The sequence below is a fragment of the Microtus oregoni genome, unplaced genomic scaffold (assembly GCF_018167655.1).
Source record: "Microtus oregoni isolate MIOR12 unplaced genomic scaffold, Mior012 000029F_ref0000214, whole genome shotgun sequence".
Classification (NCBI taxonomy): Eukaryota; Metazoa; Chordata; class Mammalia; order Rodentia; family Cricetidae; genus Microtus; species Microtus oregoni.
Window position 1 is genome coordinate 7,567,668 of NW_024543088.1, and position 23,425 is coordinate 7,591,092.

Sequence of the window (23,425 nt, forward strand, 5' to 3'; positions counted from 1 at the left end):
CTGACTTCCTTGTTCATGTTCCAGGAAACAATTTTTGAGGTCAAAACTAGCCTGGTCTACATAAAGTGTTCTAGACTAGTTAAGTCAACATAACATAAAATAAAAACTCACAGTGTCTGTCTCAGTCCATGCTTTTACATTTAGCACACTGCCTTTACCAGGCAATGGAGTCTACTAAAGTCTTGTAATGATTTAGTTTGAGAAGTGTTGAACTGCAGAAATTTGACATCTTTTATTTCAGATCCATGATACATTTATGAGGTGTGTAAACCAATGCCCTTTTGGTTTACTAGATTTATACACATGTCTAATATCTAATTTTTTATTAGTAACATTTTGTATTTTTAGATTTATCACTTGTATATCAAACAATTTGGTCTCCTTTCTTCCAACCATAAGTTCTAAAATTAATATTATCTTTATTATCATTATCTTGGCAGAGTAGCTCTTGAAAACACCTCTGGATCCTTTAAAACAGGTTTCTTTTCATGCTGTAACTCTGATCTGCTGTGTTTTCTTTAGAAACAGGGTGCTCATCTTAAATGGTATTTTATAATTGTGAACAAAATGAACTAAACCCTTGATATAGTGTCTCTACTCAAAGGTATTTTACTATTTTTTCAGACATTTTAAACCAGGATAATGACTCACCTTTGCACAAATCAGTTCCATGTTTACGTGAAGCTTTGTTTCAGATCTCTGCTTAAAACAGCTTACATAAAGTAGGAGAAACTAAACTTTCAAGTGTTAGTGCCCAATGCTTGTTAAATAAGTATATACATTTAAATTAAAAAGTAACTTAATGAAAATTACAAGGTTAGGAAGTAAGTGAAGGACACTGATATGCAGTTGTTTTTGTGGTTTTTCTCATGTTTCTAGTAGAAACTTACTTGTGGTGATATTTTGTTTAAGATCTAACCAATAGAGCTTGTCTGAAGATCAGAGTGCTAAGCTAGCCACACTAGTCAGCCATACAGGCCATGCAGTGTTATCATTAATCCCAACAGCCACACTAGTTAGCCATAGAGGCTGAGAGATGGTTAATTTAATATGTAAGAGTTAGACAATAAGAAGCTACAGCTAATGGGCCAAGCATGCCGCATTTGTCCTAAAAATGCCACTTCTAAGAAGTGCTTACCATTTTAAGAAGCAGTCCTGGTGAGAAAAAAATTACAGATACACAATAAAGACAAATTCAGAAGACCTCTACGTGGGTCACAGTGTTAATAAATGTATATAGGCTTGGGAGAGAGAATAAAAGTTTATAGAGTTATATAGGGAGGTAAATTATTTAAAATATAAAACAAAGACATTAAAGAGACAGAGTAAACTTATAGAAAAGCTAATAGAGTAAGAAAAATAAGTCATATAAAATGGAAAATGCACAGAGAGTCTGGATTATGTATTCTATCATGTTTTCTTTGAATTTTATGACTGCAGAGGGATATTCAGGGGGTTGCTAATTTATTTATTTATTTTTTTAAATATTTATTTATTTATTATGTATACAATGTTCTGTCTGTGTGTATGTCTGCAGGCCAGAAGAGGGCACCAGACCTCATTACAGATGGTTGTGAGCCACCATGTGGTTGATGGGTATTGAACTCAGGACCTTTGGAAGAGCAGGCAATGCTCTTAACCACTGAGCCATCTCTCCAGCCCCCATCGCCAGGGGTTGCTAATTTAAATCAACATAAAGGTATCTTGACTTCAGAATTTGAGTCTCAGGATATGTTTCTTTGGAAAAGAGGTTCTGCTTTTGTTTCCACAGAAGAAGAGAACCTATGGATTAATTCCAGACTAATGTGGTTTGATGGACCAAGACCCCCTATAAAGTTGCAGTGACTACCCCCCCAAAATTACTTTGTGCAACAAAAATAAGGAAGCAGTTTAGAGAGAACTATGCCCAAATTCCCTAAATGATTGTTTATTAATGCTTGTTTACATTTAAAGTTGGATATACATTCTGACGAATCCTTTGCATTAGTATATGTCTTGGCCCGTTGATACAAGTTTTAAGTCAATCTTATTTTATGTATATTTCTGCTCTGAGTTAAAATATTGTGATTGCATATTTCATTTAAAAATATAATGTATAATTAAGAAATATAGCTTAGTAGATAATCATCTATGGTAATCAAACTTATAGTCATTTTTGTTATGGTTTCTAACTATATAGAGATTTATTTTAGTTAGATAAATATTCTTCAGATCTTTCAAAGACTAACAGAATATGGCATTTAAAATGTTTTAAGTACGTAGGACTTTCATGTCCTGGCAGCACAAATCTACTTCAAAATGAAGATGGGCAATGAAGAGGCTCCTCATGGAGTTTGTTAGACAACTGGGCAGGAAACTACTCTTACCTGGACTGCTTGATTCTATGCTGTATGAACTGGACATGCAGGACCCACAGAGAAATGACTGCTGAACTTGCATAAAGGTGAGATGATCATTCAGGGTTCCTGCTTCATGAAAGAGTCTGCTAGACATTCTACAGGAAACAGAAAAAAAGTGATTGACAAACTTGTCAATATAAGTGGAACTGTCTTTGAAATATCCTGCTTCATAGAAAATTCTTCCAGATACTATGGGACTGTAGGCTGAAGATGGACACTCCAGTGTTTCAGTAGAACTTTGGGTGTCAGTCCAGGCAGTGAGATGTCTCTGTTAATTCTAGAGTTTTACAAGTTGCTTACAATACACTCCTGTTTACTTGGGTAATATTATATCTTTCTGGATCTTTGATGGAGTTGAAGAATACATAGTTATAATTATAGTTTTCCATTGTTACGATAAAAGATAAAGTATATATAAATATGTTACTGTAATTCTTGCATGATAAAAGTTTTATTATATGTAATTTTACTATGTTAGAGTTAAAACCTTCCTTTTTTTGAAACAGAACAGGGGAGGTGATGTGGTATTCCCTTCTGTATGCTGTGAATACCATTGGTTAATAAAGAAACTGTCTTGGCTTATGATAGGGCAAAAGAGTAGAGCTAGGCAGGGAAAATTAAAATAAATGCTGGGTAAAGGAAGGCAGAGTATAAAGATGCCATGTAGATCTACCATAGTCAGACACCACAACTTTACTTGGTTAGTCACAACCACGTGGCAATACATAGATTTATAGAAATGGATTAAATTAATATGATTCATATGTAAGAGCAAGCCAATAAGAAGCTAGAGCTCAGAGGCCAAGCAGTAATTTGATTAATATTGTTGATGTGTGATTATTTCGGGAGTCTGTGCTGCTGGGAAATGAACAAGCGACCTCCTACAATGAATAGTTATGAGAATCCTCACCTTGAAGGGACAAATTACCAAAACACTAAATGACAGTATATCTTTATTTATTGTTTATAAATATAAAGAATGCTGACTTCCTAAGAGCCAATACATATATGATAAGTATAAGGAGACTTTTGATTAGAATACAGAACTCTTATTTGTCACGCATGTCCAGAAATAAGAAAAGCATTATATAAACAATCAAAATGAAGAGAGACAAAACACCTGTAAGGAATGTGGAAAGTCCTTAAAAAGATGTACATGCCTCAATAGGCATAAGAGATTTAATACCAAAAAGAAGGCATACGAACTCAAAGATTGTGGCAAGTCATTTACCCACCATGCAAATCTTAATGCTCACCAGAGAATCCTTACTAGTGAGAAACCATACAGATGTCAATAATATGGCAAGACCTTTACCCAGTTCTCAAATCTTCACAGACATCACAGAATCCATACTGGTGAAAAACCTTACAGATATCAAGAATGTGGCAAGTACTTTACCTAGGTCTCAATTCTTAATACTCATCACAGAATCCATACTGTTGAGAAAATTTATGGTATCAATAATGTTACAAGCTCTTCCTATCACAGAAATCTACAAGATCACCAGAGAATCTATACTGGTGAGAAACCTTACAAATGTCAAGCATGTGGCAATTCCTTTACCATGGTCCCAACTCTTCAATCTCATCACAGAATTCATACCCATGAGAAAAATTACAGATGTCAAGAATGTGGCAAGAACTTTACCTGGTCTCAAATCATTAGACATCAGAGAATCCATATCGGTGGCAAGTCCTTTGCCAATATCTTAACTCTTCAAGGATTCATACTGGTAAGAAACTTTGCAGATATCAAACATGTGGCAAGTCTTTTACCAATGTCTCAACTCTTCAATCTCACACAGAATTCATACCTGTGAGAAACCTTACAGATACCAAGAATGTGGCAACTTCTTTACCCATCATGATATCTTCAAGATTACCATAGAATTCAGACTGATGAAAAACCTTACAAATGTCAAGAATTTGGCAAGTCCTTTACCAAGGTCTAAACTCTTCAAACTCATCACAGAATTCATAGTGGTGAGAAACCTTACAGATGTCAGGAATGTGACAAGTCCTTTAACACATATTCAAACCTTAGAAGCCAGTAATGTGATGAGTACATTTTACAAAATACCTTAGTATAACTCAAATTACTTCTCTCTATAACCAATTTTCATACATTGACCAACTTATTACACAGGCTTACGTGCTTCAAGTAATTTTCAAGGTTTAGTCAATACTTAGCTTTACAGGTGTTATAAATTACAAACATTGTATCTAGATTTGAAATTTATAGTCATTATACATTTGTTGTTAACTGAATCATTTATGCATTATTGTTATGGCCATAATTATTTAAACATCAGCTTTTATGAATAAATAAATATTTCTAGTAGGATTGATATAAGCAATAAGATTTCTTGACTGTATGTCAAGATAATATATTAAAGAACAGGCCAACCTCAAACTCTTTCAGATTTTGATGCATATTTTAGTTTCTTGGAATATTCATGCTATGTAACATGATTATATTCCATATAGATTCAATTTTCCTAAAATTATTTGTGATTTCATATAAATATCACCTTGTTTTAAACTTTATGTGTTTAAACAGGCAATAGTAATGTGTGTGGAAATGATTGAGAGAAAAGTTCACAGAAAGCTACTACATAGAAAGTTTCAAGGAAATTAGATGACCATAGGGACAGAAATGGAAAAAAAATCCAATGTAAGAAAAAGCTCAGGGTAGGAGCAAATCACTGCAAGGTGCTAGAGTGAACCATGATTAACCTCAGCATTTCCAATCATGTGAGTGTCTGTGAACTCTGCCAATTTTCTCTTGACTTCTGAGGTCAGACTTGAGAGTTATGTGTGCACTTTGAATAGGCTTGAGGAGGCTGTGCCCTAGGTTCCTGAAAGATGACAAGGGAAGGAGAAAAACTAGCTGGCAATGAGACTCCCTTTTCTCTAGAGTGATGGCTTAGGGTTATCATCCTGAGACTGAGAATCACAAGATTGTGTTTTGAGAATCAGGTAGGCCAAGTCTTACCTCTAAGTTCATTTCATGAACACCTTCCAGATTCCAAGGGTGGGCTGAGAGGAAGCATTGTGGATGGCAGTTGCTGTCCCCAGTCAACTGAATCTCAGGATATTAGGAGGAGAGTGAAGTGTCTTTGTATGCAAGATTGGTGAGATAAGAGGGAGGCACATACAGAATGGTTTTGTGCTTATTTGTCTAGGGTGGATAAGTATATCTCCTGGGCTGGAGAAGTGTGTTCATGGAAGTGTGACATCTCACAATTAATTATTGCAAAGGCAAAACTGTCTGAATTACCAAGGATGCAACTGGGTCCAGGCCTCTTTCTTAGTTGTTGGAATTTGCTGGTGATCCTTTATACCTTGCTTTCTAGAAACTCACAGCTCAGCTTGATTTGCAAAATCATATTTTCTCCCTCCTTCTCTCTCTCTCTCTCTCTCTCTCTCTCTCTCTCTCTCTCTCTCTCTCTCTGTGTGTGTGTGTGTGTGTGTGTGTGTGTCTTACTTCTCCTTCTTTACCACAGCAGCACTCTGTTTGTTCATAAAACATTTTCATTCCAGTTTTGGAAAATGCTTTGCTCTTTAATTCCAATAAGTTCTCAAATTCTTAGTCTCTACAAGACCCTATTTAGAAAAAAAAAGCTAATAACCACATTTACAGGATTAGGGCTTCAAAGTCCACCTGACAGACCTCCTCAGCCCTAGCTTCCAAGGAACATGCTTTCGTTGAGAAAGTCCAAAGATCAGGAAAAAAAAATCCAGGCTGACCATGGGCTGGATACACTTTACAGGGACTGTCAGAAGTAGAAAGTTGAGGTTAGGCTATAACAAAGCTCTTTGATTCAATAACACCAGCCTCTCCAATTGCCTGCCCTTCTCATGGTCTCCTAATGGGCATAGTACTCAAAGCGAGAAGTGCCAGCCATTCACAAACATGTAGATCATAACTGGTGACTCCAGACCAAGGGATTTGTCTTTTGGTTGCTGATTGAAGCACCATAGCATGATCTACATCATGTTCTATCCCATGGCTATGTGCCTCACTATCTGTATGTGTGTGCATGTGCATGTGTTTTTCCAACTTATGGTGCCTCTACTTAGCCCAGACTGATATCTGACTTGCCACTGCTCTTTCTTCCGTTTATTGATTCAAGGTTTGGACCATTATATTCTTCCCAGGCATGATTTTTTTCTATATATCTGAGGACTCATCTAGGCTCCTGTGGCACCAGCCAGAACTGTCAAATTGAATCTCATCTTCACTCACAACATCATAGCTTCAGTGAGCTCTGCTGATTCACCAATTTTTTTCACTACCTGTATGACTTCCCTTTGTTTGGAACCAACCAGTCTCTAAAAGTCTGAGGATCTTCCCCAGATGCTCTTCACTTCAGATGACTCATCCCTCCCAATCCCCATCATCCTGACCTGTTACGGGAATCATTATCAGAATCATTATCAGAATCATTAATTTCTCATCTTACTCAATATGGATTTTAACGAAGGGAAGAGCCATTCCTGCACAGTACTTCGAAAGTAAGCCTTCAACTCCACACAGATAATGTTTCTCATGAGTGGGGAGCTAGACCTCTGGCTTTGAAAGGAAGATGTGCCTAAGAGCTTCCTTTCTGACGTCAGAGAGTCTCCTGATATGGCACCTTGGTTTCAGGTCATATTTGGAGTGAGGAAATTAGCCAGAGAGGAAAGGGCTGTACTGTGGGAATCAGCAGACCCCTCCCTGGGCATTCTATTGTATCCTGGAGAGCCCTGGCCTTCTATGTGATGTCACCAGTGCTGTGGCAACACCAACTGCCGCTGGGGCAACTGTTCATTGCCTACAGGTTTTGGTTATAGCCATATTGACAAGACTGAGCAGGCTTCTTGAGAGACAGAAAGGAGAGCATCATGAGACTAGAGGGTGGCAGAAGTAAGCAGGCTTTTAACCTCATTGTTACACATCAAGATATAAATGGTTCTGGGCAAAACGCAGTGAGTCCTGTATAGGGAGTGGGGAACTACTTGATGATGGAAGGCTTCAGCTTGGTTTTTCATGGTGGGACACTGGATCATAGAGCTTTTGGGAGGTAATGGATTTATCCTGCTTCTCTTCATTCCTGAAGAGTAGACCTGGAGTCTAGGGTTTCTGAAGGTTAGTTTGGCCGAGAGCCAGTAATGGTCAACCCTGCAGATGCTGTGCTAGTGGTTCTCTGCATTGACTCTGAGTGGGAAAGAAGGAGAGAGGGATGAATGAGGTTTCAGTTTCACTGTACTCAGCACACTGGATTTCTTTTGGTTGTGCGTCACTAATAACAGGGAGAGTACAGTCCCCTGGCCAAAGCTGGAGAATCTCACATTTTACCTCAGAGCCACTTGCAGGGCAGGAGCCATCAAGTATTGCTAAGGCTTCTGAGTCCTGCCTTTCAATAGTCCATCATCTTTAATTTGAGTGTAGGAATGGGCCATCACTCTCTCTGTAAGTGTCTGTTCTTGGTGTGTGAGTGCTCACCTGTGGATGCCCTGTTCTTAGGTGTCTCCAGCCTGTCCTGTCACTGGGTGATCTCACCTTTGCTAACGTCATGAGTGATGGAATGTATTCTGCTGAAGTTTGGGGGATATTTTCATCATTACCCATGTGACTCATCTTTGATGTGATGGGACACCCATAATCCCCATCACCCCCACACATTGTAACAGCCCTGTGGATCTTTCCTGAGGTGCTCATTCACTTCATGTAACTGAACTTCCTTCCACATCAACATGAGCTAATTTCTTAGTATCTTTAACTTCTCATCTTATTAAATAGAGATCTTCAGAGGGGAAGAGCCTTTCCTTGGGAATGTTTGAAAAATGAGTCTTGACCTCCATACATGGTGAAGCATTAAATTAGAATGAATGAGAGTCTAACTAATCAGAAATCTCGGATTGGAAGAAGGAGGTGCTGAAGAGCTTCCCCTGAATCTCATGGAAGGCAGTTGGAAAAGCCAGCTTGGCTTTTGGTGAACTGGGGAAGATACAGTTATGAGATAAGTGATGGCAGTTGGCAGTGACCCTAACAGTCCATTCTCTGGACATTCTATTGCATGCTGGAGAGTCATTGACCTCTTTGGTGAAATCATCAGTGTTATTTCCTTGGGGCACTCATTAAGTACTTATAGGGTTCACCAGAAGACACATAGGTAAGATTGAGCACACTGAATGGCAGAGAAATCTGACTTTTGAAAAGGGAGTTGGGGCTTGAACTGTACTTCCAGAAATTGAGTTCAGTAGCTGGAATCTTGGGAAGAGATGGTTCTATGCTGTTTCTGGATTAATAAAGTGCAATGCAATGGTCAAGGATTGGTGATGGTTAGTTTGGCAGAAAGCCAGGAGTTGACAAGGCTACAGCTGCTGTTCTGTGAGTTCCTTCATTTATTTGTAGTGGAAAAGAAGGCCAGCAGGAGGCAGAGACAATTAAGCTGTGAGAGTAGGATGTTGCTACAACTCATCCTCAGTGGATTTTTTAGGTTCTGTGAGTATCTCATGTGAAAATTCCTTTCTCTGCACCAGGGTCTCAGACATTCAGTGACTTTTATTCCAGGCGACAGGTGAAATGGATTCGTCGTGCTAAGCACTAGAGACTCCAGAAAATTTCTGCATCACATCAGATATGAGTTGATACTTCCACAGCAGCATGGCTGGGTGACATACACCTTCCAGGGCCAGTGGGGTTGCAGGGGGGCTGATGCACATAGCTAGCCACAGTGAATGGAGACAGAGGCATGGCTCATGGGCTCCCAGCTTAAGGATAGTTGTCCTGCTCCTTCGGGTCTTCACTGTGTTTCATGCAGTCACTCTTCCTCAGGCCTCTTCATGAACTCAACATGATCTCTCCTGGACCTGTGCCATACTACTGCATAAATTTACTTATGTTTATCTACCTGCAGGGAGTACCGGAAAGACAGCAACCCCAACCTCTGTCACTGAGCAGGAGCAGCAGATGAATGAGGTTGATACACTGACCCTGCAGCTTCAGATGATGACCCAAGAAAGGAATGAACTTCATGGAATCCTGGCTAATTCTCCCAACAAGGACTTGAACAACAGGTAGTCCTTTTGTTCAGTTCCTTGGTGACTGTCTTGACCCTACTGAGTCAAACCCAGCATTCCTCAGGTCACTGGAGACTGCACGTCCTTCTGCCAAAACTAATTGTCCTGAGGGCATCTAAGAGGCATAACTGAACCCTGGGAAAGGAGTGATATCAGGACCCAGGCTGTGTGATTCCTCTAAATGAAAAGCAGAGCCTGTGGCCTGGATCAGTCTGGGATGGGGCAATAGTTTTTGAGCTCTCAGCATACATTTCATGAGGCCTTGACAGGTGTTGGCTTATGGACAATGCTAGGTGCTGTGAGTTTATGGTGAGTCTTTGTACTTAACCAGCAGGTGCTTGAGTATTGGCTGCTCCTGGGAGCAGCTGCAGGGGCCTAGTCATCTTGGTCCTTCTCAGTGTGTGACTTAAAGTCTGAACTTCATCACTGCTCCTCTCTAGTCTGGATTCTTATATTCTGAGACAATTCCACCTCCCTTCCTTTATTTGGAATCCTTCGTCTGTGTCTGTGTGTTAGTTTGTGTGTGTGTTTTAGTGTGTGTGTTTGTGAGTGTATGTGTGTACCTGTGTGTGTTTTAGTGTGTCTGAGTGTGAGTGAGTGTATGTGTGTGTTTTAGTGTGCATGTGCGCACACGTGTGTCTGTGTGTGTTTTAGCGTATGTGTGTGTGTGTGTGTGTGTGTGTGTGTGTGTGTGTTCATCTGAAAGTTGAAGGTCTGTGACAGAGCTTGTGGTTCTTTCTGTGTCACAGTTTCCGGGTGATGCCAGCACTAAGGTCAGGGAACTCCACTCCGAGCAGCAATGCTCCTGGCCCGTGTGCTCACCTTGGCAGTCCATTGGAACACACTGGACTCTTAAAAATCTATTCTTAAGTCTGTTCTCCTGATGTAGGTTAATATTCATGAGGATGACTATGTGTTTGTCTTTGGATTCACCTTCTAATTTAGCTTCTCTAGGAACATGAATTATAAGCTCAATGTCCTTTATTTATGGCTAGAAACCAAATATGAGTGAGTACATCCCATGTTCCTCTTTTTGGGTCTGGAATACTGAGAACTCAAGAACAATCGCAGTGGGTTTTTGATCCTACTGCACGTACTGGCTTTGGGGGAGCCTAGGCAGTTTGGATGCTCACCTTATGAGACCAGGATAGAGGTGGGCTGTCCTTGGGCTTCCAAAAGTTCAGGGAACCCTGATTGCTCTTTGAGCAGATGAGGGAGGGGGACTTGATCGGGGGAGGGGGAGGGAAATGGGAAGCGGTTGCGGGGAGGAGGAAGAAATCCTTAATAAATAAATAAATTTAAAAAAAGGTCTGTTCTCCTCCCTGAAAATACTGATTTTGTGCTTCACACATCCTTGCTTCATACAATGGGAACCTGGGGTCAAAAATCCTCGTTCTGAAGACAGGAACAACATATTATAAATTTCTGTGACACAGGCTCCTGAGGACTTAACTATTCTATTCCTCCAGGCAGGCCCATTGATGGAACTGGTGCAGCCCCTGCTCACTCTCTTTGCACCCCTGACTGCAGGTCTGGGGCCAGGTCAGCAAGTTTAAAAAGCACCAGGTTGTCCTAGTTGATAGCTATCAGAATGTAACATTGACTGGGCTGGGGTGTTTAGGGCACAGCCTGAATTCATAGGATCATTAAGTCCAGGGTTCACGGGGTTCTTTGCTCCTGGGCCATGTCCTACCACAGGCTGAATTTTGAGCTGGAGATGGTGAATATAAAGCATAATAAAGTGATGTTGGACCTACAGAAACTCCCCAAGGAGATTAGAGAGCCTTTGTATAAGTGCAAGGAGCTGACTGAGGAAACGGTCTCCTACAGGGGAGTGGGTGACTTCACTGGGACTCCCCATTCATTGGGAGTGACTTTTTGCCATGCTTTTATATTTGAACCAAAGTGAGGACCTTCGTTCTAGCCTGTCTCCCCATAACAAGCAGCTTGTCTTATGCTCCTGACTTGGGCCTCTTGGACCAGTTTTGCTAAGAGTGAAGTATCTGTAACCCCATCCCACATTGTCCCGCCAGGATCAGGACCCTGTAGATAGAAAACCTATTTGCATCATGATGGGTGTGTCAGGCATCAGTGGGTCTCTGGGAACTCTGGTAGGGGTTTATGGAGGTAATTCTATGGGACCTATAGATGGAATGTATTTCTCTTGTGTCTTCTGTCCTCCCTTAGTGAATATATGCCTTCTACCTTGATGTGGGAGTGTCATATATCGATCTGTTGATTTCATTGGCTAAGTAATAATCAAACTGCTTGGGCTCATAGCTTAGAACATAGGTGGGTGGAGTAAACAGAACAGAATGCTGGGAGGAAGAGGAAGTGAGCTCAGACTCGACAGCTCTCCTCTAGGGTGCAGACGCCTCAGAGAGACACCATGCTCCCCGCTCCTGGGAAGATGCACGCAATGAAGCTCCGACCCAGGATGGACGTAGCCTAGAATCTTCCTGGTAAGCGCACCTAGCTGTGCTACACAAAAGATTAGAAATGGGCTAAATTAATATGTGAGAATTAGCCTAGAAGAGGCTAGATATAAAGTGACCAAGCAGTGTTTAAAAGAATACAGTTTGTGTGTTGTTATTTCGGGCATAGGCTAGCCAGGCGGCTGGGGTGCTGGGGACCTGGCACCTCCGCTCCTATCATTATACTACCACTCAACCTCATAATGTTTTCCCAACCATGAACAGTTAAGTACATGTGGTAGGAGGCAAACCCTGCTCTCAGAAGTACATGGAACCCTTTTAGTGTCAGGGATTTCAGAAGTACTCTGAGTCTTTCTGGAATTTGACACTTCTCTGGCTTTTACCAGCTACTATATTATGCTGACATGGTTACTGTGAGCTCTAGTCTGGGGCTGCCTGGAACAAGGACCTTGCATGATGTGGGAGTGGTAGATGTTGGCTGGATGGGACTCATGATGTTTTTGTGATGGTTCAGCATCCTCCACAACCAGCTCCTGAGTGAGCAAACTCAGTTGAAGGAAAAAGTGAGCATGTTGAGAGAGGAGAACCGAGAGCTATGGAGGGAGCAGATTTCACTGCAAGAGTCCTGTGATAAGGTGAAGAATCTCTGTGATGAGGCCTATGAGAAGATCTATGAGCTATATGCCGAGGAGAAGCAGGTAGGCTGCATCAGTGGGGGCAGGCTGTCCACCACATGTAATACTCTACACAGATGCGTGCACACACACACACACACACACACACACACACACACACGTGATCATCCACCTACTTATCCAGCAGCTCACTAACATCCCATCCAGTTGTTGATTTCTGTGATCATTCACAAGTGTTTTTGGGGATTTAGCATCTTGTAAAATCAATGGTTAGGTTCAAATTTGAAAGAGGATATCCCTGTATAAATGCCAAAAGTGTGGTTCTCTTTGTCATCCTTTTTATCTTTTCTCATATATTACATCTCAACATCAGTTCCCCTTCTTTCCCTCCTCCCAGGCCTTCACCACCTGTTCCCCCTCTCCCAGGTCCAGTCCTCCTTAATTTCCCTTCAGAAAATAGCAGGTCTCTTTTGGTTATTTGATCTAATTTTTAAAATAACATTAAACCCCGGGCTTTGCTCATGTTTGTTACACATTGTAACAATGAGATACATCACCAGATCCTTTTAAAGTCTTGCAATATGATCACATTATATTCCACATATTAGCTTAGAACTCATTCTGTAGTTCAGTCCAGACTTTAATGTTCAATCCTTCTTTCTCAGTCTCTGAGTAGCTAGGATTAAGGGTTTGCATCACAAGCTCAAACCGAGGCTAAACACTTAAATTAAAATTGAAGGTACTCCACATGTCAGAGGTCATTGGATTACAAGTGTGTGTTTTTAAGACATGGGTGCTAAATTATAGTCATCGCAAAAGCATCAGTGAATTTAAGATGCATTATCATTAGTAGACAAGTAGCTTTAAAACAAATAGCATAAAGGTTGTTTTCTTCACTTAACCATTCAAGAGTCTATGTTGGGAGTCCCATTAATGCCAGGAAGTAAGCTATACCTGGAGAAAACAGATAAGACTTATGTCCTGAAGGAACTGATGAAGTTATTACCTTTAATCCATCTTTTACACTATACCTGGATTCTGCTCAGTGCAATCCTCCAGCTCTCGCTGTGTTTGAGACCTCCAGTAACAGAGGATTTTCCTTAAGGGACAGAATCCAACCCTTCCTATTGATCTGTCCACAAAATTCAGTCTCCACAGAAAAGGCAATTTTACCTCCTGCCCATTAGCCACACCCTCCAATTCCCAGCTATACATGAAAATGATTATATGCCATTGAATCATAGGGATTCCTGCTTCTTGTTATTATTTTAGAGGAAGTAAATTTTAAGCTTCCCCATGGGTAGAGACTACATAGTTAATAATACTATTTTAAATTGCTGTTATAACACTTCAATGATACACATTTTCTTATTGAGTAAACATTTCATTTCCTTTTTATTGAAAATAGATTATTCTTACATAAAATAGATCTCATTCATGGTTTTCCTCCCTCTACTCTTCCTGGCTCCCATAAACATCTGATTTTTGCCAGATCTGCTACCCCTTGGTTCCTTTTCAGAAAGAACAGATAAGCATTACAGAACAAGACAAGATAAAATCTCTGATACAGAGATGGACAAAGCATTCCAAGAAGAGGAAATGTGTCCCTAGTGTAGGCAAAAGGTTCAGAAAGATACCCACTCACACTATTAGGAGTATCATCAAAACAACAACACATATACAGAGAACATGGTGCAGACCAATGCAGGCCCCGTGCTTGCTGCACCAATCTCTGTGAGCTGATGTGAACCCTGTTTACTTGAGTGAGTGGGCGATGTCCTAGTGTCCTCCACCCCGTCATTCCCTCTGACTCCTAAAATTTCCCCTTCCCAATCCTTCTGAAGGGTTTCCTGAGCTCCTATGGGTGAGACTGCTAGAAGGTTTCAATTTAGAAACTCTCTTCCATATTGTGTCTGTCTGTAGGTCTATGCACTCATCTGCTGCTAGAGAAAAGCTCTCTGATGATGACCAGCAAGGCACCAAACTTTGAGTATAGCAGAACATTATGAGGAATAATAGGAATGATTTCATTGATTTTTTTTTAGTTATGTTTGGTTCTACCCTATGTGCCTGGACTATTTGGTCTTCAGTTTCTAGCCATCCAAAAATTGTAGGGCATGGACTGCCTCTCCATGCATGGGCCTCAAGTTAAGCCAGACATTGTGTGGCCATGTTCTCAAGTTCTGCACCAACAGTGCCCCAGCATAACTTGCAGGGAGGACAGATTGTAGGTCGAGGTTTTTGTGGCTGATTTGATGTCATGTTTCTCTTTCTTTAGCCTGAAGAGTACCTTCCCATGCCAAACAGAATGGAGCATAGAGTGAAGGCTCCATGCAGGCAACAGCTTGACCTCTCTAGGTTCAATGACCTGCACACTGGTGAGACTGGAGTACTTAAGTTCCCAAATATCAGCGTGTGGGGGTCAATATACATTTTAAGCTATAGTAATGTTTCTATTACAAAAGTATTTAGGGCATAGATGTTAAGAATTGAAATGTTGGCCAAACAGCAGTGGTGCATGCCTTTAATCCCACCACTCGGGAAACAGAGGCAGGCAGATCTCTGAGTTCAAGGCCAACCTGGTCTACAAGATCTAGTTCCAGGACAGGCTCCACACCTACAGGGAAACCCTGCCCCCCCCCCAAAAAAGAAAAGAAAATAAAAAAATGAATTGAAATCTTTGTGGTGTGCCTTTCTCATCTCTTTTGATTATATTTCGTTTGAGGCCAATTTTGTTAGGTATTAAAGAGGCTACATTATAGAGAGATATCGAATGATTAATTCCTGTAATTTTGTTGTATGTGTATATGCTTGTACATGTATGTCCAGGAGTGTGTATTCAGAAATATCTGTGTCTGTGTGCATTTGAGTGTCCAACCATTCACTAAGAACATAATCTTCCAATGAACAGAAACAGGAAAAATTGGAGGAAAGACTGCAATACCTGCTGAAGCAGAGGGATCTGGTCACCATGCAAATAGTCTTGGCAGAAAAGCTGCAGTATCACTTCTCTGTCTCCCAGACAAGGTAGGATCCCAGGCCCCGAAGAGGGAGTTATACCAAGTAGTTCCCCAGTACCTGAATCTCTGTCCTACTTGGGTTCCTGGCCATTTGCATGGCCTTTCAGTCACAGCCAGGGAAAGAACATCTGAGAGTATTGGGCTGGCTCAGTCAACAGAAATGTCTGCACAGAAGCAATATGTGTTATCCTTAATCAAACTCAATTGTGTGTGCTTCTTCACGTCTGAGTGCTCTCGTGTGGTCTTAGTGCATTGACCCTGCCTATGGTAGTTCCAGACCTAACAGGGACAGTGTTAATTGTGGAAGACGGTGTCTCCTCCTGCCACTTTATTTCCCTCCAGGAGTATCACCTTTAGAGATAAAATCCTACACTTGGGCAGATTTATGTGTGCACATTCTTATTGACTATGGGTTCTGTGAAGTTTGCATCTGTTTCCTATAAGGTTTCTCTGGTATTAACATCAGATTTAGAATTTGACTGTTGAACACTAGGAAGTTTCTGTGCTGAAGGAATTAATCGAGCCTTCAATGCAGTGTTGTGTATGCTCCCCTAGAGGGCTTCATGCAGTTAATTTCCCAGGGTGCTTACAGTTTCCTGGCATCTGTTCAGGACATGAATATCTACTGAACTGTGACTCGGACATTGCTGTGCTGCTGTTTTATTTCAAAAGAATGTGTCTGAACTATTGGAGAAATGGACTGTTTTTATAGTTCACCATGGTGTGTATTTTTCAGCTCAATTTCTAGTAGCTTTAAAAGTGGAGAAAAAAGAAAGTCAGGTGTTGTCTTATCCTTGAGGATGCAAGGAGTGAATGAGCCCAGCTCAAATGTAATGCTTCATTGTGCAGTTGAGTAGAGCTGGTGGGAGCTCAAACGCTGGTAGGGCAGGTACCCAACAGACCTGTGTGCCAGCTGGCTTCCTCCTCTAGGTTTTAAAACCTCCAGCATGATCTGGAAGAGGCCACAGTCCAGGATGAGAGCCTCCTGCAGACGGACCTGCTGCAGCAGGAGCCCTGAGTGTGCCAGGCCAAGGAGCCACCATTGAGTCCTGTCACACACAACGTTGGCATTCATGGGGTGGGTTTTCTTCCTTGACGTTTGCTTCCCATGTGTGGACAGGTCCTGGTTTTGTCTAGGCTGTGGTCCAGTGAGGCTTCCTATGGGTCTGATTGCCTTTCCTTCTCTGACAGCTCCGCTTTGGAGAACTGAGGAGGCTGAAGGAAGCTCCACACATTCTCCACTCTAGCAGCAACACTTGCTGAAAAGCCGACCTCCCCACATAGCTGTGAACTAACTAGTGAGGAAAATCTTTACCTACTGCAGGGGATCCATACCCAATCTGATTCAAGTTCTGTTGGTGCACCATTCCTGGAAAAAGAAAATCGTCAGAAAGAAGCCTGAGATTCAGAGGACCCACCAAGAATGACTCAGAATCCAGACATCAGTCAGCAGGTGGACCCTGAGTGGCGCACAGCAGCATGGGTAGGATATGTTGCTGAACAAGCCTTCCTCAGCCAGTTTACTCTCCATGTCTTTAGTAAGCCAGCTGAGCCCTCCATATGTGGTGAGGAATCTCACGAGAAAGGCTGGACTGATACCGTGCTGTAATCTGTACACACCACAGGGACAAGAACAGGATTCCCTCTCCTGTGAGTGCTGAGGGAGACTCCATGTCACAAGAAAGGGTTGCTGTAGGTAACGCACTACAGAGACTAAAGCATCACTCACCTGGGTTAATCATTGATCGTCCATAAAGAAAGTGTGTGCGATCATGAATTATAGGCTCAATGTTCTTTATTTATGGCTAGAAACCAATTATGAGTGAGTACATCCCATGTTCCTCTTTTTGAGTCTGGCTTACCTCACTCAGGATAGTGTTTTCTATTTCCATCCATTTGCATGCAAAATTCAAGAAGTCCTTGTTTTAACTGCTGAGTAGTACTCTAATATGTATATATTTCATACTTTCTTCATCCATTCTTCCATTGAAGGTCATCTAGGTTGTTTCCAGGTTCTGGCTATTACAAACAATGTTGCTATGAACATAGTTGACCATATACTTTTGTTGTATGATAGGGCATCTCTTGGGTATATTCCCAAGAGTGGTATTGCTGGATCGTGGGGTAGGTTGATCCCGAATTTCCTGAAAAACTGCCCCACTGCTTTCCAAAGTGGTTGCACAAGTTTGCATTCCCAACAGCAATGAATAAGTGTACCCCTTATTCCACAACCTCTCGAGCAAAGGCTATCATTGGTGTTTGAGCCTATAATTTGTGATCCTAGAGAAGCTAAATAAGAAGGTGAACCCAAAGAAAAACATATAGTCATCCTACTGAATATTAACCTTCATCAGGCTATGAAAGGAGACAGAGACAGAGACCCACATTGGAGCACCGGACTGAAACCCCAAGGTCCAAATCAAGAGCAGAAGGAGACAGAGCACGGGCAAGGAACTCGGGACCACGAGGGGTCACCCACACACTGAGACAATGGGGATGTTCTATCGAGAACTCACCAAGGCCAGCTGGCCTGGGTCTGAAAAAGCCTGGGATAAAACCGGTCTCACTGAACATAGCGGACAATGAGGACTGCTGAGAAGTTAGAACAATGGCAATGGGTTTTGATCCTACTGCACGTTACTGGCTTGTGGGAGCCTAGGCAGTTTGGATGCTCACCTTACTAGACCTGGAAGGAAGGGGAAAGTCCTTGGACTTTCCACAGGGCAGGGAACCCTGACTGCTCTTTAGGCTGATGAGGGAGGGGGAGTTGATTGGAGGAGGGGGAGGGAAATGGGAGGCAGTGGCAGAGAGGAGACACAAATCTTTAATAAATAAATAATTAAAAAGAAAGTCATGAGCTAAAAAGAAAGAAAAAAGTGTGTGTGGATTCTCCAGTTTCACAGCCTGGACTGGCATGTCCGTCCTGAGAAAGTTCATAGAGGAGGTCTCATCACCTTTGGTATCCTTAGGGAGCCAGATGCTCTCAATTGAGTTTCTGATTTAGAGCAAAAGAATATTTTTAGCTTAATTTGAGATGGAGGTTCTGGTTTTGGTTTCACTTTCATTTGCTTGGGTAATTATTCTTTGCTTTTGTTTAAATTTTGTTAGTTTTCGATAATTATCTTTTTCTTGTTTTAATAGTTGGTTAAGGCTCTACACTGTATATACTGACTACCCTTCCTAAACCCCTATTGAGTAAAATGACTATTTTTATGAATAAAAAGCAATTTTCAACTTCTCAATTTTACCACCCTTCTTGAGTCAGGTGTGGGGTTGCTCTCCTGTGACTCCAGAACTCACAGGCAGAGATTTATTTCTCCATATTCCAGGAGCCTTAGCTATATAGTGAGTTTGCATCCAGGCAGATCTACACAGGGGGGCAGTATCTTGAATGTGGATTGCCTGGCCTACTACTGTTTTTATTTTTTATTTTTTTAAGATTTATTTATTTATTTACTGTGTATACAACATTCTGCCTCCATGTACGCCCACACGCTAGAAGAGGGTGCCAGTTCTCATTACAGATGGTTGTGAGCCACCATGTGGTTGCTGGGAATTGAACTCCTGACCTCTGGAAGAGCAGCCAGTGCTCTTAACCACTGAGCCAACTCTCCAGTCCCTACTCCTGTTTTTATGACCTTGACTTTATATTAACAGCCAGATTTGAGAGAATGTAATGAAAAAGGGCTCTGGAAAGAAAGGAACTCCCCGTTCTGCACTACATTAGTTCTATCCCAGTGTCCAATCACAATTGCTCATTGTGATACTGGGAGAGCAAACCAGTGAATGTGACCTTTGAAATGCATGAGCAAAGTGTGCCCACAGCAGAGGGGAACTGCTGAGCTGCAAGTTTGTATTCTGGAGATGCCTTCCAACCTCTCACTCCAAACCATGCGTGGTACATTGGGAAGCTGTAGAATAAGGGCCTGCTCCAACACTGCTTACAGTAGGAATATTGGGAACAGAGTCAGAAGGATTCATTCAAAGCTCTGAAATGGTCCTATCCATTGGTTTATGTCACAAAACAGTTGATAAAATTCCATATGTCTATCTCATATAGGATGTTCAGAACATCATCCTTCTGCTATATTTAAGAAGTGTGAGTTTGGCACTTGGAGAGATGGTTCAATAGTGGAGAGCACTTGGGTTTAGTTTCCAGAACCCATAAGGGGCTCATTTGAATGTAAAATTCCAGGAGACCCAATACCTTCTTCTGACCTCAGCATCAAGCATATGCACACATTCACACACCCACACTCACCCCACACACACCCACACTCACCCCCACATACAGTTGCCACCAGTTAGAACCAAGTGTTCTCATACGCAAGTCTATGAAGATCGTTTGTCTTTAGACTGAGTCCCGCCCTTGCATCTACCAGATGATTCTACTTTTGTTTTTACTTCTTTTTTTTGTTTGTTTGTTTTCATTGATCCTCTTGGCAACTTCTTCCATTTTTCACAAGCAGTACACAGGCACTGCAGGTGTCTACTGAGTGAGCGAATCTAGTGCAACCCAAAACAGCTGTGGAAGTCCTTGCCATAATGTTTACTGCCCATGAACTGAGAGCTGGAGTAGTTGGTTCTGCAGATACTGCAGTCCTCTGTACTTTGGTGTGTCTTTGGCTTGTGAAAACAAAACATCTTTTCTTCTGGGCCATAGTTTCCATGTGCAGCAGATTCCACACATTGTGGATTGAACTAATCCAACTCACTCTAAACACTCATCTGTCTACTGCAAATCCAGTAAGTTTGCTGTTTTTATATGCTACCTAAGGTTTAAACAATCTCCAAATCTGCCCAAATAGTATAGACTAAAGTGGTGATGAATCAAAAACATTAAGAAAAATTAATGATAAAAATGATGTGCATGTGTATATAATGGTCATAAGTTTGTGACCATGTGCAACCCTTTTAATGATTTTAGCAAAAGAGATGACGTTGGAAAACAATGGATATGTATGTTTGATAAAAAATTTGCCAACCTTTTCCAGTTCATAGTTCCTTTCATTCATTGTTTGCTCATTATGCAATTTATCTTAAGAGAACAAAAAAAAATCCTCTATGGTTTTAACACTTTTATCATCTCCCTCTGTTTTTAGTCAGAAGCGCACATGGTATAAGCCTGTGGTTACTTTACCATGATATCAACAATTTGGAAAATAGAAACAATGAAGATGATTGAAAAATGAAATATCAATTTTTTCTCACTCCTATTTAAACATTAAAAATAATCAATTTCATGAGCTGTAGTCACTCATGCCTTTAATCCTAGCCCAGGAAGGCAGAGCCAGGAGACAATTTTTTATTTATTTATTTATTTTTTATTGAGAAAAGGAAGAAAAAAAAAACAAGTTTCCACCTCCTCCCAGCCTCCCATTTCCCTCCCTCTCCTCCTACCCTTCTCCCCCTCCTCCCATCCTTCTGCCCCTCTTCTCACTCCTCTCCCCCACCCTCTCCAGTCCAAAGAGCAGTCAGGGTTCCCTGCCCTGTGGTAAGTCCTAGGTCCTCCCCGCTCTGTCCATATCTAGGAAGGTGAACATCCAAACTGGCTAGGCTCCCACAAAGACAGCACATTGCGTAGGATCAAAACCCCGTGCCATTGTCCTTGGCTTCTCATCAGCCCTCATTGTTCGCCATGTTCAAAGAGTCCAGTTTTAACCCATGCTTTTTCAGTCACAGTCCAGCTGGCCTGGGTGAGCTCCCAGTAGATCAGCTCCACTGTATCAATGGGTGGGTGCACCCCTCGTGGTCCCGACTTCTTTGTTCATGTTCTCCCTCCTTCTGTTCCTCATTGGGACATTGGGAGCTCAGTCCAGTGCTTCAGTGTGGGTCTCTGTCTCTATCTCCATCCATCACCAGATGAAGGTTCTATGATGATATGCAAGATATTCGTCAGTATTGCTATAGGCTAGGGTCATTTCCGGTTCCCTATCCTCAGCTGCACAAGGAATTAACTGAGGACCTCGGCTTGGGCTCCTGGGAGCCACTCTAGGTTCAAGTCTCTTGCCAACCCTAAGGTGGCTCCCTTAACTAAGAATTGTGCTTCCATGCTCCCCTATCCTACCTTCCTTTATCCCAATCTTCCTTTTTCCCCAAGTTCCCCCCATTCTCCCCTTCTCCCGTTTCTCTCCCCATCTCCCCTTACCCCCATCCCACCCCACCCCCAAGATCCCAATTTTCTCCCCGGCAATTAAGTCTACTTCCCATAGCCAAGAGGACATCCTTTAATGATAAAAGTATTGGAGAGATTAGGAATACAAGGGTCATACCTAAATATAATATAAGCTATATACAGCAAGCCGACAGCTAACATCAAATTAAATGGAGAGAAACTCAAAGCCATCCCACTTAACTCAGGAACACGGCAAGGCTGTCCACTCTCGTCATACCTCTTCAATATAGTGCTTGAAGTTCTAGCAATAGCAATAAGACAACATAAGGGGATCAAGGGGATTCGAATTGGAAAGGAAGAAGTGAAACTTTCGTTATTTGTAGATGATATATGATAGTGTACATAAGCGACCCCCAAAACTCCACCAAAGAACTTTTACAGCTGATAAACAGCTTTAGTAATGTGGCAGGATACAAGATCAACTCCAAAAAATCAGTTGCCCTGTTATACACAAAGGATATGGAAGCAGAGAGGGAAATCAGAGAAGCTTCACCATTCACGATAGCCACACACAACATAAAATATCTTGGGGTAACTCTAACCAAGGAAGTGAAAGATCTATTTGACAAGAACTTTAAGGCATTGAAGAAAGAAATTGAGGAGTATACCAGAAAATGGAAGGACCTCCCTTGCTCTTGGATTGGGAGGATCAACATAGTAAAAATGGCAATTCTACCAAAGGCAATTTATAGATTCAATGCAATCCCCAACAAGGTCCCATCAAAATTCTTCACAGATCTTGAGAGGACAATAATCAACTTTATATGGAAAAACAAAAAACCCAGGATAGCCAAAACAATTCTATACAATAAAGGATTGTCTGGAGGCATTACCATCCCTGACTTCAAACTCTATTACAGAGCTACAGTAATGAAAACAGTGTGGTACTGGCATAAAAACAGAGATGTCGACCAATGGAATCATATAGAAGACCCGAATTTTAACCCACAAACCTATGAACACCTCATTTTTGATAAAGGAGCCAAAAGTATACAATGGAAGAAAGAAAGCATCTTCAACAAATGGTGCTGGCATAACTGGATGTCAACCTGTAGAAGAATGAAAATAGACCCATATCTATCACCATGCACAAAACTCAAGTCCAAATGGATTAAAGACCTCACTATCAGTCAGAACACAGTGAACCTGATAGAAGAGAAAGTGGGAAGTACCCTACAACAGATGGGCACAGGAGATCGCTTCCTATGTATAACCCCAAGAGCACAGACATTAAGGGCAACATTGAATAAATGGGACCTACTAAAACTGAGAAGCTTCTGTAAAGCAAAGGACACTGTCACCAAGACAAAAAGGCAACCTACTGACTGGGAGAAGATCTTCACCAACCCCACAACAGACAAAGGTCTGATCTCCAAAATATATAGAGAACTCAGGAAACTAGACTTTAAAATTCTAATTAACCCAATTCAAAAATGGGGCACTGAACTGAACAGAGAATTCTCAGCAGAGAAGTTCAAATGGCCAAAAGACATGTATGGTCATGCTCAACCTCCTTAGCGATCAGAGAAATGCAAATCAAAACAACTTTGAGATATCATCTTACACCTGTCAGAATGGTTAAAATAAAAAACTCCAATGACAGCCTTTGCTGGAGAGGCTGTGGAAGAAGGGGTACCCTCATCCATTGCTGGTGGGAAAGCAATCTTGTGCAACCACTTTGGAAATCAGTGTT

General features: G+C 41.5%; 2 pseudogenes; both read left to right on the forward strand.

Moving 5' to 3' along the window:
* Positions 1-16,186, forward strand: part of LOC121464655 — a 112,003-nt pseudogene extending 95,817 nt beyond the window's left edge.
* A 794-nt stretch (positions 16,187-16,980) lies between these two features.
* The window catches only part of LOC121464657, a 210,245-nt pseudogene continuing 203,800 nt past the window's right edge, over positions 16,981-23,425 (forward strand).